Genomic DNA, 15,550 nt, shown 5'->3' with positions numbered 1-15,550 from the left:
ATTTTGGGTTGGCATCTATGATCATTTATAACTTGGAATACTTTGCTCTAGGTTCTTCTGGATTTTGTAGTTTGCTTTGAAATTCAGCTATATTCCTAATGGGTTTTCATTTATATGTGACTTGTTTTTCTTTTGCAGCTTTCAGGATTGTATCTTTGTCCTGAACATTTAGTGTCAGGGCTCAGTTCCCAGCACCCACATGGTGCCTAACAACCATTCATAACACTGGTTCCAGTGTTATGACACCCTCTTCTGGCCTCCATGGGCACTGTATGCATGTGGTACACCTACATACATTCAGGCAAAACATTAATACATAAAAAATTAAATTTTTTAAAAAATTGCAGATTTAAAGCATGAAGAAAAAACTCAAGTCCAAAGGAATGCAGTATGTCAACAAATTCACAATTTTATTACCTCCTGCCACCTCTCAAAATATCGGCTCTTTCTCTGCCCTGGACACGAAAAATTCATCAAGGCTTCCATCACTAGGGTGGGGATGCCTCACATCTATGGGTCCCCACCCATAGGAGGGCCCCAATTAAGTGGATAAGGCAGTTAGTGGTGGAGATAGGGGCCATGGGACTGTGGGGTGGGGTAAGGGGGAGGCAGGAAAGCGGTAGGGCTTATGTCCTTCAGGACATGACCTAATGACAAGGCCACAACAACTGCACTGCCTGGAGTGAGGCAGGCAGGGTAAATGGGACGCAGTGGGATGGGGAAGGGGGAGCTGAGGTCCAGCTGGAGGCTTCATGATATAGGCAGGCCGGCAGGAAGCCAGGGCAGTGTGGGCAAGGGATGGACCAGAGAGGGCAAGACAAGGGTGACAAGGCCAGTGAGGAGGCTGTGGTCTCTGAGGGACATCTGTAGCCTAGACAAGAGCATGCATTGAGACACAGAGAAATGTGTCTTTGTGGTTTACTTTTTGGGCATGAAAAGCTGGTTCATCTAAGCTTCCAGTTGTCTCTTTTGATTTTATATTGAAGGGGCCAGATTGCTTTTGTCTTCAGGAGTTCCCACAGAGGCCCAATTCAGGTGAGGGTCAGATGTTTTCAGGCTTTCTCTGAAGGTCTGGATCCCTCTAGAAATGATTTTGGCCTCAGGAATTTGGGGGTTGGACTGGTCTGGGAGCCTGGCCCAGGAAAGATGCTGGTCTAGGGCAGCTGGTGGCTGTGCCACTGAGAGATGCAAAGGCAGATGGGACAGTAAGAGGCCCCAAGGCCTCCTGGGGAGTGCACTGAGGAGCTGGGTTGGTCTGGATGCAGAGGATTAGGAAGAGGAAAGCTCAGCCCCAGGGTCCCAGAAAGAGGCTGGTGGGTGGTTCAGGCCCAGGGAAGCAGAGGGTGGGGCTGGGCCCAGAAACAGTGCTCCTGGGGCCCAGAGAAGGCACTGGTCTGGATGAAAAGGATCAGGGAGCAGTATTGGTTCTCCAGGTGTCTGGGGCCCCAAGACAAGGAACAGGGCAGGGCCCAAACTTGGAGGAGAGAACGGCGGCGGAGATGGGAGGGTAAATGAGGCTGAGGGAGTCAAGGCACGGAGGGCACAATGGACTTACCCAGGAGAGAGGCCTGTGGGTAGGAGAGAGGCCTGCAGAGGGTCCTGCAGGCCCAGGGAAGCAGAGGGAGGTGAGGGCGGGGCCAGGCCCAGAAGCAGTGCTCCTAGGGCCCAGAGAAGGCACTATGTTGGTCTGAATGAAAAGGATCAGGGAGCAGAATTGGTTCCCCAGGTGTATGGAGCCCCAAGACAAGGAATGGGGCAGGGCCCAACCCCGGATGAGAGAACAGAGAACAGCGGGGGAGATGGAAGGGTGAATGAGGCTGGGGGAATCAAGGAGCGGAGGGAGCAATGGACTTACTCTGGAGAGAGGCCTGTGGGTTATAAAATTTCTTTTTTAAAAAGATACTTCTAGTTCAATAAAAGAAGATAAAATAGGGATGGACATGACTGCATCAAACTTAAAGAAAAGCTGTAGGAGGTTTATTATCAGCTACCTCTCTCTCTCTCTCTCTCTCTCTCTCTCACCACACACACACACACACACACACACACACACACCCCTCTCCTGGAGTAGAGGAAGCAAATCTGGGAAACAATGCAGTCTAGAAATGTGTGAGCCCCTGGAACACATGGCAAAAGCCAGCTTCTCACATGAATAGGAGAATCAAAGATGCTAGTACAGTGGGGGTCCTAACTCTGGGCTTTCACTTAAAAAGTATATCAATTTAGACATACCCCTAAAGTTCAGCACCTCCTCTCTTTTATCCCCAAAATGGGAATATGAACTTGAATCTTTCTGCTGACTAGATCGTAAAGTCCTTGGCAGGGAAATGAGGGTTGTGTGGTTACTGTAGCAACCATAACTCTAAATGACACCTCTTATAAATGTGTTGTTAACACAACCCACTTATGTTCTAATCCACACACCTGACTCAGGAATAGAGCTCATGCCCAATATATCTTTATTCTATAGATTACCATAATCAAATTTTCCCCTGAGTTCTTGCCTTGGCACATACTAGTCTCCTGGGACAATTCCTTGAGGGTGTAGACAAGACTGTTTCTGTTCTACCACCTCTAAGCATAACTGGTTTAGTGCCCTAAAACTTATTCAACAGCATTTGCTGAGACATTATTACATGCCAGGCACTAAATTAGGTGCTACAGCTACAGCAGGAATAAGAAGACAAGGTTTTAATATGGACATGGAACTTTTTAAAGGTTGGTTTAGGGGCTGGAGATTTAGCTTGTCTAGCAAGCACAAGGCACAGGGTTCAGTCCTCAGCTCTGGGGAGGGGGGGGGCGCTGGTTTAATTACTGATCAGAACCAGAAAAATGTCACAACTAGTGGTGACATTAGTGACTAATTCCTTCAACCCACTCGTGTTACAAATGAGAACAAGGATCATGAACAGTGAAAATTCAAGCTTAATTTACATGTGAGGGCTTAATTAAAGTAGTATCCCAAGCTGTGTGTTCAAGGTATCTTTGTACTCTGTGGTGGTGACTGTCCTATGCTACAGTTCTCAAAAAAAGAGAAAAGGAAAATGGAAGCCCACAGTGAAATAAATTAGAAAAACACAGATTAAAAAAGTTAAATGATTCTTAACAGCAAGACCTCTCAAGCATTTGATATTAAGTATAGTGTGTGTACAAAATGATTTGACCAAGAGACTTCTTTTAGGGGGATGAAGAGTTGAGACAGAATCTCAGTCTTTAACCTGGGCTGGCTCTGACAGAACTTGCCGTCCTCCTACCTCAGCCTCCCAAGTGCTGGAACTGCAGAAATGTTCCATCATGAACTGCTAGGGACCTCTTTTTTTTTATGGAATATTTGGAAAAATCAGAACCACATGAGCTCTATGCTCTCTTGCATAAGCTTATCAGATAAGAACTTTCAGATAAGCTATGCTCTCCCATAAGCTTATCTGAAAGTTCACCTCAGAAGGCCTCCTTTCCTGTGTAGATGACTGAACTATCAGATCTCCAGAAATGGCATTCGTTCATCCCTCCCATCTCTCCCCATCCTGCTCTTGTTCTCTCTCTCTCTCTCTCTCTCCTCTCTCTCTCTCTCTCTCTCTCTCTCTCTCTCTCATACATACATACATATACAAATACACACATACACACCACAAAAAAATCCTAAAATTGGATAAACAAAAGCATGAGATCAAATCTAAAATTTCAATACAATTAAATCAGACTTTTAAAAGATTCATAAAAGTGAAGGAGAATGGCAGTTTTTGCAATGTTACTTCAAGTGAATGTTCTAGAAGCAAATGCCTAGGGAAGGATATTCTCATCTATTACTCAGTAACTCAAATTTCTGGGGCAAATTCTTGCAATTCTGATAATAGCCAGTGGGCACAAAGTTAGAAGCCCACGGAGCAAGAGACAGTGACCAGGAAGGTGGTAGGTGGTCTGCAAGCGCCTCTCAGATGATCTCCACCTCCATTACCATAGACCTTAAGAGACAAAGTGCCCAGGAAGGTGGTAGGTGGTCTGCAAGCACCTCTCAGATGATCTCCACCTCCATTACCCTAGACCTTATTCTTCCCCTTTGACCCACTTGATTTTCCTGTTTCCATCCCTATCTTTCTGCAAGCCTCTCTTTTCTCTGTGTGATTGGCTGAGTTATATGACACACTGGCAGCTGGCCACAGCGTCTTCCCAGAACAGAGCCCACTTTTCAGGAAACCCCGCCTGGTTTCAGAGTGGGAGGATGGTGAGGAAGGGAAGACACAGTGAGAAGATGGCAAGTTCAAACAGCTTGGGAGGATCTGAGAGCTCAAAAGTGCATCTGTTCACAAAAACAGATGCCACCAACTATATCCAATTCATAATCAGCACACACACTTTTAAGAATGTATTTATCTCTACATATATCAAATATCAGTGTTACATTCTCTTGAGTACAAAAGCTTTGTTAATAGTGATAAAAGTTCATGGACCTTTCTGCTATATATTTTCTTGAATTAAAATACAGATAAATCACATTGAAAGCATACAGCATTGTGCAGTGGGACCCTGTTAAATTTCCCAAACCTGGGTTGGAGAGATAAGTTAGTATGTTTAAGAGTACTGGCTGCTCTTGCAGATAAACCTGATTCAATTCCCAGCACCTACATGGCAGCTAACAACCATCCTTAATTCCAATTCCAGGGGGTCTGATGCTTTCTTCTGACCTCTGCGGGCATTGCACAACATGGGTACACTTACTTATATGCAAGCAATACACTCACACACAATTTTTTTTTGTCTTTTTGAGACAGGGTCTCCCTGTATCCCCAGCTGGCCTGGAACTATGTAGACCAGGCTGGACTCGAACTCACAAAGATCTGCCTGCCTCGGCCTCCCAAGTGCTGAAATTAAAGGTGTGCACCACCACACCCAGCATAAAAAAAAAATTTCAAGTTAAAGAAAAAATTCCCCCAAATTCTTGCACTTTTCCCCCAGGGTTGCACAAATCTATATATTGGAAACCTCTGCTACTTAGCAAAATCACACCTCTCATTGAATACCATAAAACAGATTTCAGAAGAAATCTCAAATGGAAGAATTATGTCTATACACAACTTCCCCTACACTGGTTTTATGAATACAATCAAGCATGAAGCAGGATTCAGTGAGTGCCTCAGGTGTGGTATCTCTATGACTCCTGCTGCAAGCTGGAGGGGATTAGAAGTCAAGTCTAGTGTCTCATTCAGGTTGGAGCCTCCCTACCTCTCATCGCCAGACACTGGTGGCCTGAGGCTTAGACTTCAGTCTTCACCTTTTCTCTATCTACACTGACAACCAAAGCCATCACACCCAGGTGCCAGATGTAAAGGTCATTTGTTATCTCAGTACACTGATCTGAAATACCCAACTACCTTTTTAACACCTCCACTTAGAGGTCTGCTAGGCACTGAAGCACTTGCTATACCAACGGCAGTGCCACACAACTCCTCCCTCCTCACCAGCAGTCACTCTCTCCAATGTCAGTGTTCGCCACATTGTTTAAGAAAACCTCCAAAGGTCAGTCTTGACACATCTAAATACTCAATACAGCAATTGCAAATGGGAATTAAGATGTGAATGCTGACTCAGAGAAGTGATACAACTTAGAATAGTAAATGGAAAAAGCCAGGTCCTGAACCCAATCCCCAACTCTCACTGGAAGGACTGACTTGCAGTCTGCCACACTGCTTCTTGAAACTTTGAAGGAGGCGTAGGCTGCTCCTTCCTTTCATCCTCACATTTGTTTTTCCCTTTACCACCCTGTCAAGTATACAGACTCAAAATTTTACTTCTGACAAGATTTCTATGGCCATGAAGAAATGCTCCAAAGGAGCAGGACATCTACGGGACCAAAGAACATCAGTCTTCTCAGTGACACCCTAGGCTCAGTGTTTAAGAGCATCTGCTACACAATCATGAAGACAAGAGTTCAGGTTCCAGCACCTAATAACAGGATGGGTGTCTTGCACACACCTGTAACCCCAGCTCAAGGGGGTAGGGATCGGGGGCAAAGACAAAAAGATTTCTGGGGCTTGCTGGCTTCCAGTCTCTCCCGGAAAATATAAGCCCCAGGTTCCAGGAGAGACCTTGCCTCAAAGAAGTAGGAAGAGCATGAGAGAGGAGGACACCTAACTTCTCTTCTGGTCTCCACCTACAGATGCATGCACATGCGTGCGTGCATGCATGCATGTGTGTGTGCATGTGTGTATGTGTGTGTGTGTGCAATAAGATACACAAATAAATTGGGGGGAGGGGAAAGAGAGGATCAATTGATTGAGCTGGGTATGGTGGCCCATGCCTGTAATCTCAGCACTTGGGAGGCTGAGGCAGGAGAATTTCTAGCCTGGGTGATGACATAGTGAATTCTAGGCCAGTCTGTTTTTAAAAACCAAAGAATAGGCTGGGTGTGGTGATACACATTTTTAGTCCTAGCACTCCAGAGGCAGAGGTGGAGATAGGTAGATCTCTGTGACTTTGAGCCAGCCTGGTCTATATAGCAAGTTCCAGCTGGAGCTGCATAGTGAGACCCTGTCTGAGGGGGGATGGAGGAGGGGAAAGGAGGAGGGGAGAAGGAAGAAAGAGAGAGAAAAGGAAGGAGGGAAGGGAGGAAAGGGAGGGAAGATGGGAGGGACAGAGGGAAATGGGGGATAGAAAGGGAAAAGGAGGGGAGAAAATCAGGGGTGGGGCAAGCAATGATTGGAGAGAAAGGGCCAGTTCATATTGCTCTATTCTGAACTCAGCAATCATGGCATAGGGATAAGAGTGGAGGTGTTTTAGAGGAGCAAAGATACATGCACCCACTGCATCTAAACGTATGCATCTATACATTCCTCCCAGTGTCCTCAAAAAGGAGCAGCTATGAAAAGTGAAAAGGCTGTGTGCTGGTTTTGATGCAGAGGGCAAGAGTAACACTGCTTGCTATAGCACAATGAACCACTTAGTGCTTCTCAGACCTGGAGCAAAGAGGGATTTAGGAAAAGTATGAAGTCCCCATAATGTAGGCTCAGCCACAATAAGTTTCCTCTCTCTAAATCTTGTGCTTCTCAGGTGCAGTAAGAACATATGCATAAGATGTATTTGTCCACACTCTCTGCCCTGACATGCCAAGATCTTCTTGATTTGACAAAACTGAGGTCCTGAGAAGACACAGGTACTACTAAGTGGAATCACATATGCCAGTTGATGTGTACACATGATCCTTTCACTATCTGGGGCCTCACCAAGTAGTAAGGACTACAGAAAAAGCTAGCAAGACCAGCTCACACCAAAATTATATCCACGGATTGATACGTAACTATGAGAGGTACTTTGATATTCTCATTAACCTAAAAACCTTCTGAGTCAGATTTTTCTCAGAACTTGAAACTTGCTCAAAAGAATCTAGCATTGTATTACAGGTCCAAAAATGAAATTCATAAAGAAAGAGCAGTGATAGCATAGACTATTGATCTCCTTAACTGAAAGGACACTTCTAGACACTTTAGACAAACATCTCTCTATCATGTGATGTGAAGACAATGAGTAAGTAATGCTCAGATTAAAACTTTAATGTATTAATCATAAAAAATTCCTAACAGCTCTAAACATGAAGCTTTCACCAGGTCAAAGAGAATGCTCACCTTTCCAGTCCTCCCTCTCATGTCAGTGACTTTCTCAAAATGATACCCGCATTTGGCTGTAACCTTATAATCTCAATGGGACAGAGGTTATTCTCTAAATTACCATTTCCATGGTAATATAAAAATAAAGATAATATATTCTAGTGTGCAAGCTTTCAATACAATCTCTTTGTTTATTTCAATTAGCAAAAGTTTTACTTTACAGATGGAGGAAAAAATGGATTATCAACTATGTTTTGCTTAAACTGGTACACTGGGGAGAAATACAGAGCAGACGCGAGTGGTTAAGACTCCTACTTTAACTAGTCTCCTCTTACTAGGAAAATGCTACTTGAATAATTTTAATTAGACAAATTGCAAGTGTGTTAAAAATTAAGGCATATACTCCATCTTGAGAAAATAATATATCATACATATGTTTACAGCAAGCATAGACATACATATGCTTTGTTAAAGTAAACATTCAGTGTACACAATCTTTGTAAATATGACCTCTATACAGGGAAGTTATGTAATTACAGATGAATATTCTCTAGCTCCAAAGCAAATAAGTACTTAATTCCCAGACAAGGTCCCAGGCTTCGCAAAGCTCCACTATCAAAAGCCCAGGCCACTAAAGCATGCTGGCAACATGACAGACATGAGATGAGGGCTGCCTCACTGACACTAGTGGGTGGTGGCAGAGTATGGGAGTAAATGGAAGAAACTAGTGAATAAGCCAAGGACTGTGAACAGCATCCACTGCCACATTCTTTCTCCCTCCAATCACCAAGCTACCTGAATGCAACACAAGGCATGATGTGTGATGTTTAGTTTTGGTTTTCTCCAGATCACGGTTTGGTATTTAATGGTATCTCCCTTTCCTGAGCTTCAAGTTGCCTATTACCAGGGGCTCCTCGCTGTGGACGCTGGTGGGTGTGCTGGCACGTGCCCAGTGCTTAGTGTGTGGTGATGAGCAAGAGCCTCAAAAGCAGAAGTAATCAAAAGCAGGTGGTGACATAATATTTAGCAGAGAGGATATGGAAGGGATGTTGACTAGAGTAGATACAACAGTTTTAGAATGGGAGGAAGGAGAGGGCAAGACCAGGGAGAAAGGTTAGTGAAAAAAACTCAAGGAGATGGAGGGAGAAGCACTGTCAAAGGACTCATCCCTAGAGAGTAGAAAATAAGTGTTCGGATCTAGCTCTACTGTGGGAAGCTCCAGTCCAATCCTCAAGACAGTCCTCCAATTCCTCCAATGCACTGGCAACCTCTTGTCCAGTAGCTTCAGTGGCAACTTACAAGCTAAGCTGTTATATTTGACTTTTACTCTCCATCAGTGGGAAGTTGCCAGGTACATTCTTTATTAATTCTGAGGCAATACGGGTCTCTTTGCCCCAGAGATTTCAGCTTTTTATGCTTCAAAGAATTACATCAAAATAATACTGAAACCATGATGTTATCTTTATGACTTAGTCCCTGAGTTATACCACAAGATTCTTTTTTTAAAAAAAAATTGTATTACTTTTTTTTTTTATTAGGGGAGTACATGCTACAGTGTGCATGTGGAGGTCATAGGACAACCTACAGGAGTTGGTTCTCTTCTTTCGCCATGTGGATCAATTTAGGTCTTTAGGCTTACTGGCAATCGCCTTCACCCACTGAATCATCTTGCTGGCCCATTAACCCATAAGATTCTAAGGCAGTTAATAAAAATACCTACAATAAAACAAAAACATGCTTTAAAAAGTATCCAAAGTCAAAGAAATTATGAATCAAAAGTCAAGATTGGTAGGAAGTTATTTGCAAACTATAGTTTTCCAAAAAGACCTTAAAGATGGGCCACAAATTTGGCTAGGAAGTTTTCTAAGGGTCAAAAAGGAAAGGAAGACTTGACCAAATGCATCATTCTTGTCAAAAGGGAAGATGTTCCTTAAAGAATGGGAAGTATTTCTGAAGAATATTTGTTAGGATGGAGCAGCTGAAATTTGATTTCTTGAAACCTGTTCTGACCTCTAATTGCTTGGAGATTTATAGAGCACTTAGAAATATCAATATTGGACATTCAGCCATCACGGTATCAGCTTAAGAGGAAAACTGCCTCTCTCTTTTCTTAGCCTCTGTCCACAAAGCCATTCCCTCTGCTCTCTGCTCCCTCCCTGTACCTGGCATTTACTTTCTCCAAGCACACCAGCCTTAAAAAGGGCAACTAAGGGTCAAAAATGCCAACCCATGAGAAATCAAGAAAATTATTCAGGAGTAGAGAAACAGTTCTTATCCACTCATCAACACAGTTGGAGAAATGACACTTATGTAAAACTGAAGAAAATTGACAGAAAGCATCTAAGAAATATCACCACAACTGGTGAATGATTTCAGACTGAAAAATGAAGGCAGAAAATCTTCCTGCTATGACAGATAAGGTTAAACAGTGGACAGTGTTATGAGTACAAGGTGCAGATATAATCTATCATCCAAACTGGGACATGAGAGTTATGTAACAGGAGTGCTATTAGTAACACCCAATCTCAGGCATAAGCCCCAAGCAAACAACATTATATGGCCACACAGCTGCTTATCACGTTATATCCGTGTCTCACATATTTCCTCACTGTACCCCAACATCATCACATGGGGTTGAGGTCAGTTAATACTAGGTCCATTTTACAAATAAGAAAATACATGTCAGGAGACGAGGGTGTCAGTCAGTGGTCATGTGCATGCCCAGTATGTACACGGCTCTAGCTTCAATTCACAATACAGCAAAAGGAAAACGCATGCTAAAGAGGTGAGTCAAGTTTACAAGTGTGATCCTGATCCACACCTGTAACTAACCCAAGTTTACAAAAAGTAATTAATATCAGAGCTGAGGCTCCACCAAGGTGTGCTGCTTCCCTAGTCAAATGTCCATTCATTAATGACCTAGATCTAATCTAATAACCATGATCTGCTCAACAGCGATGACAGATAAGATTTCTTTCTCTTTTACAATAAGATCAATGCATTTTTTAAATTCCAGGAGAAAATACATTCCTGAAGGCTTTAAATGGAAACATATCAAAGTTTACAGTTTTTGTTGTTGGTTGTGTTTACTTGTTTGTTTGAAACAGGATCCCCACTCTGTAGTCCTGTATGACCTGGAACTTGCCATGTAGACCAAGCTGGACTTGAACTCACAGGCTTTCATCTGCTCCTGCCTCCCAAGTGCTGAGATTAAACACATGCACCATCATGCCCAATGTTTCTTTTATTTTGGGGACAGGCTCTCACTATGCAGGCCTGGCTGACCTAGGAATCACTATGTAGACCAGGCTGGTCTTGTACTCACGGGTTACCCACTTGCCTTTGCATTCTGTGTGTTGGAATTACAAGTGTGTACCACGGCACCTAGCTATAGGCCAATGTTTTGAGCATCTCCATTTCTAAACACACTTTTGATTGCTTTTTTTTTTCATAATATCATGGGGTTTTTTTTCCCTTCCAAGTAATCTAAATATGGGCAGGGGGCACAAAAAACTTAAATTTAAAGCTCATAAAAATCTAACTCAGATGATTTAGACTCTCCATTTTTATATATTTATAATAATTGCCTCTGTCTTTTGCCTTCTAAAATAAGGGTTCCAAGACTGTCAATTTTCCTTACATTAGCCAGGCATGAAGGCACATACTGTTAATCCCAGCACGCAGGAGAGGTGGACATATCTCTGTGAATTTGAGGCCAGCCTGGTCTACATAGTAAGTTCAGGCCAGTTGGGGCTGCATAATGAGACCCTCTCTCAAAAAACAACCAAGGGGGGGGGACTTTCCTGCATTAAATAGGAATGATTGGCAATGTTTTATAGAATGGCTGGGAAACAGATAATCATCAAATCTAATATGTCTCAAGGCTAACTGCACATAAGATTCTTCTATCAGTTAATCTTTACTCCAAATCCACTCAAGGACTCTAAGGGTAGAATCCTGGAGAAATAATACATCATTAACTCTCTAGGTGATTCTGAGGCCCAGTCCTTGTAATTTTGATCCACAGTTGACCAGTTCAAATCTCCCAAGGCAGGTATACAGGTAACAGTCAGCAAACTAGCAACCACAGTATATCATCCTCTCTTCTGTGACCTCCATGACTTCTTCCTATTGATTTCCTTTTTCCACCTGCCCACCCTTCCGAGCATCTTTGAACTACTCTATGTCAAAAGACTAATATTGGGATTTGGTATCACTGTGCTAGCACTAACTGGATAATCGCTCTGCACATTGGGCCTCTGTGGGAACCCCTGAAGACAAAAGCAATCTGGCCACTCCAAAATAGAATCAAAAGAGAGAACCGGAAGCTTAGACAAACCAGCTTTTCATGCCCAAAAAGTAAACCACAAAGACACATAAAGTTCACAAAAAGAAGCAGACCTAAACTTTAAGGCTTGAGTCTCACACAAGAATCAGAAACCACAAAAGAAATTCACATGTCAAAATCACAGAGAAAAAATATTAACATGAAAACCCAAAATAACATATCCCCACCAAATACCAATAGTCCTATAGACGAGTACAATAAGAATCCCCTAGAGAAAGGCAGGACATGGAACTCAAAAGAACAAATTATAAACATGATAAAAGAATTCAGTGAATTTAAAGAACACACGAATCAAAGAACTGAAGGAAGATAGGGATAAACTTCTAAATGAATTCAGAAAAGAGCAAGAAATATTGAAGACCACTCAGGCTGAAATGAATAAGGAAGTGAAACACTCAGTAAGAAAATTAGAAACGACAGGCGAAAGCCTCACCAACAGGATGAATGAAATGAAAAACAGAGTATCAAGACTGGAAGACAAAGTGGACAAACTAGACCACTCAAGCAAAGGTCATGAAAAATTTAGGAAATCACAAGAATGGAATATGCAGGAATTGTGTGACTCCATAAAAAGACCAAAGTAACGAATCATAGGCATACAGGAAGGAGAAGAATCCCAAGAAAATGGCATGGACCAGATCGTCAACAGAATTGTGGAAGAAAATTTCCCAAAATTAAAGAAACACATGCCCATACAAATACAAGAAGCATATAGAACACCAAACAGACAGGACCAGAAAAGAAACTCTCCACAGCACATCATAGTAAAAGCACTAAATGTACAAAACAAGGAGACAATACTGAAAGCTGCAAAAGAGAAACAACAAGTCACATATAAAGGAAAACCCATTACAATTACAGCTAGCTGACTTTTCGGTGCAAACTGAAGGCCAGAGTTTTTGGTATTCCCAGTTTTAAATGACCACAGATGCCAACCCAGATTACTATACCCAGCCAAAATGTCTATTATAGTTGAAGGGGAAAGAAAAATCTTCCATGACATAAATAGGCTGAAAGAATTTGTTTCCACAAAACCAGCCCTTCAGAGAGTTCTGGAAGCAATACAAAGAGCTGAAGAAAGGAACGACTATACCCATGGGGTTATGGAAAGAAACTTAATGAAGGTAATGAAGGTATAACTGTGGAAATGCAGGGTTACACCAAGAATGTGGACAGAAATAAAAATGACAGGATTCAATACACATCTTTCATTAATAACTTTAAATATGAATGAACTCCCCAGTCAAAAGACAAAGACTAGGTGAATGGAATAAGAAACAAAACCCATCTTTTTATTGTCTTCAAGAAACTAATTTCACTTTCAAGGACAGGCGCTATCTAAAGGTGAAAGGATGGGAAAAAAAGATACCAAGTGAATGGTACTAAGAAAAAAGCAGGCGTTGCAATTCCAGTATCTGACAAAATAGACTTTAAACTAAAAATAATCAGAAGAGATAAAGAAGACCACTTCATTCTGATCAGAGGAACAATAAATCAAGAAGACATAGCAATCATGAACATTCACCAAACTCTGGTGCACCCAACTTCATTCAAAGAATACTACAGGGCTTTAAGACCCAGATTAACCCCAACTCATTAATAGTAGGGGACTTCAATACCCCACTGTCTCCATTAGACAGGTCAAAAGGGCAGAGAGTTAACAGAGAGACATCTGAATTAAACAATACCATATATCAAATGGACTTAACAGACATCTACCAAGTATTCCACCCAAGCACTAAAGGACATATTTTCTACTTGGCACCCCATGGAACCTTCTCCAAAATCAACCATATACTGGGGCACAAAACAAACCTCAACAAATACAAAAAGAATGGAATCATTCTATGCATTCTATCAGACCACAATGCAATAAAGCTTAAAATCAACAGTGAAAGAAGCCCTGATCACCATGTGAACACATGGAGATTAAACAACACACTCCTGAATGATGGCTGGGTCAAAAGAGAAATTAAGAAATAAAAGTATTCCTGGAATTAAATGAAAAGGACAATACAACACAACAAAACCTCTGGGACACGCTGAAAGCTGTCCTTAGAGGGAAGTTTATAGCTCTAAGTGCCTACATCAAAAAACTGGAAAGAACACAAATAAATGACTTAACACTGCAACTCAACACACTTGAAAAGCAACAGCAAACAAAACCCAACCACTGCAGACAAGAAGAAATAACAAAAATCAGGGCAGAAAGTAATGAAATCGAAACAAAGAAAATAATACAAAGACTCAATGAATCCAAAAGCTGGTTCTTTGAAAAGATAAAGATTGACAGAACGCTAGCCCAGTTAACCAAAAGAAAGAAAGAGCACCTCCAAATCAACAAAATCAGAGATGAAAGGGGAAACATCACAACAGATACCAGAAAGATACAGAACATTATACTGGAATACCTCAAAAACCTATATGCTACAAATTTGAAAACCTAAAAGAAATGGACAGATATCAAAAGGCATGGAAACCACCAAAACTAAACCAAGAGATTAACAGCTTAAACAGACCCATAACACAAAAAGGAATTGAAACAGTAATATAAAACCTCTAGACTAAAAAAAGCCCAGGACCAGATGGATTTACAGCAGAATTCTATCAGACATTTAAAGATCTACATCCAATACTACTTAATTTATTCAAAAAGATAGAAATGGAGGGAGAACTTCCAAATTCCTTCTATGAAGCCAGCATCACTCTAATACCAAAGCCAGGTACAGATGCAACCAAAAAAGAAAACTATACTACCATATCCTTAATAAAGATACATGCAAAAATTCTTAACAAGATACTTGCAAACTGCATACAGACACACATCAAAAAGATCAACTACCATGACCAAGTCGTCTTTATCCCACAGATACAAGAATGGTTCAATATATGTAAGTCAATAAACCTAAGTCAATAAATCATATAAATGGGCTCAAAGGCAAGAACTACATGGTCATCTCAATAGATGCCGAGAAAGCCTTTGACAAAATTCAACATTCATTTATGTACAAAGTCATAGAGAGAATGGACTGGAGGGAACATACCTCAACATAACTAAAGCCATATATAACAAACCCACAGCTAACATCATTCTAAATGAAGAAAAACTAGAGGCATGCCCATTGAAATCAGGAACCAGACAAGGCTATCCACTATCTCCACTTCTCTTTAACATAGTGCTTGAAACTCTTGCAAGAGCAATAAGAAAAGAGCAAGAAACTAACGGAGTAATAGTTGGAAAAGAAGAGGTCAAATAATCCCTTTTTGCAGATGATATATTATATCTAACAGACACCAAAAATTTCACCAGAAAACTCCTAGAAATTATTAACACATTCAGGGAAGTGGCAGTTTAAAAAATTAACCTACAAAAGTCTGTAGCCTTTCTATATAGCAATAGCAAGCAATCATAAAAAGAGCATATGAAAATACTCCCATTCACAATAGCTGCAAAAAAAAAAAATATCTCAGAATAAACCTGACCAAAGACATAAAGGCCTCTAGAATGAAAATTTTGAATCATTAAAGAAAGAGATTGAGGAAGACATTAGAAGATGGAAGGACCTCCCATGCTCATGGATTGGAAGAATTAATATTGTGAAAA

At 41.4% G+C, this 15,550-nt stretch overlaps 1 protein-coding gene across 2 annotated transcripts in view; it reads right to left on the bottom strand.

The window, feature by feature from the left end:
* The window catches only part of Jak1 (Janus kinase 1), a 152,227-nt gene that overhangs the window by 78,556 nt on the left and 58,121 nt on the right, over window positions 1–15,550 (bottom strand). The gene's annotated exons all lie outside the window — the stretch shown is intronic.

The sequence above is a fragment of the Nannospalax galili genome, unplaced genomic scaffold (assembly GCF_000622305.1).
Source record: "Nannospalax galili isolate Female #2095 unplaced genomic scaffold, S.galili_v1.0 scaffold553, whole genome shotgun sequence".
NCBI classification, from domain to species: domain Eukaryota; kingdom Metazoa; phylum Chordata; class Mammalia; order Rodentia; family Spalacidae; genus Nannospalax; species Nannospalax galili.
This window is presented reverse-complemented; position numbering and strand designations above follow the sequence as displayed.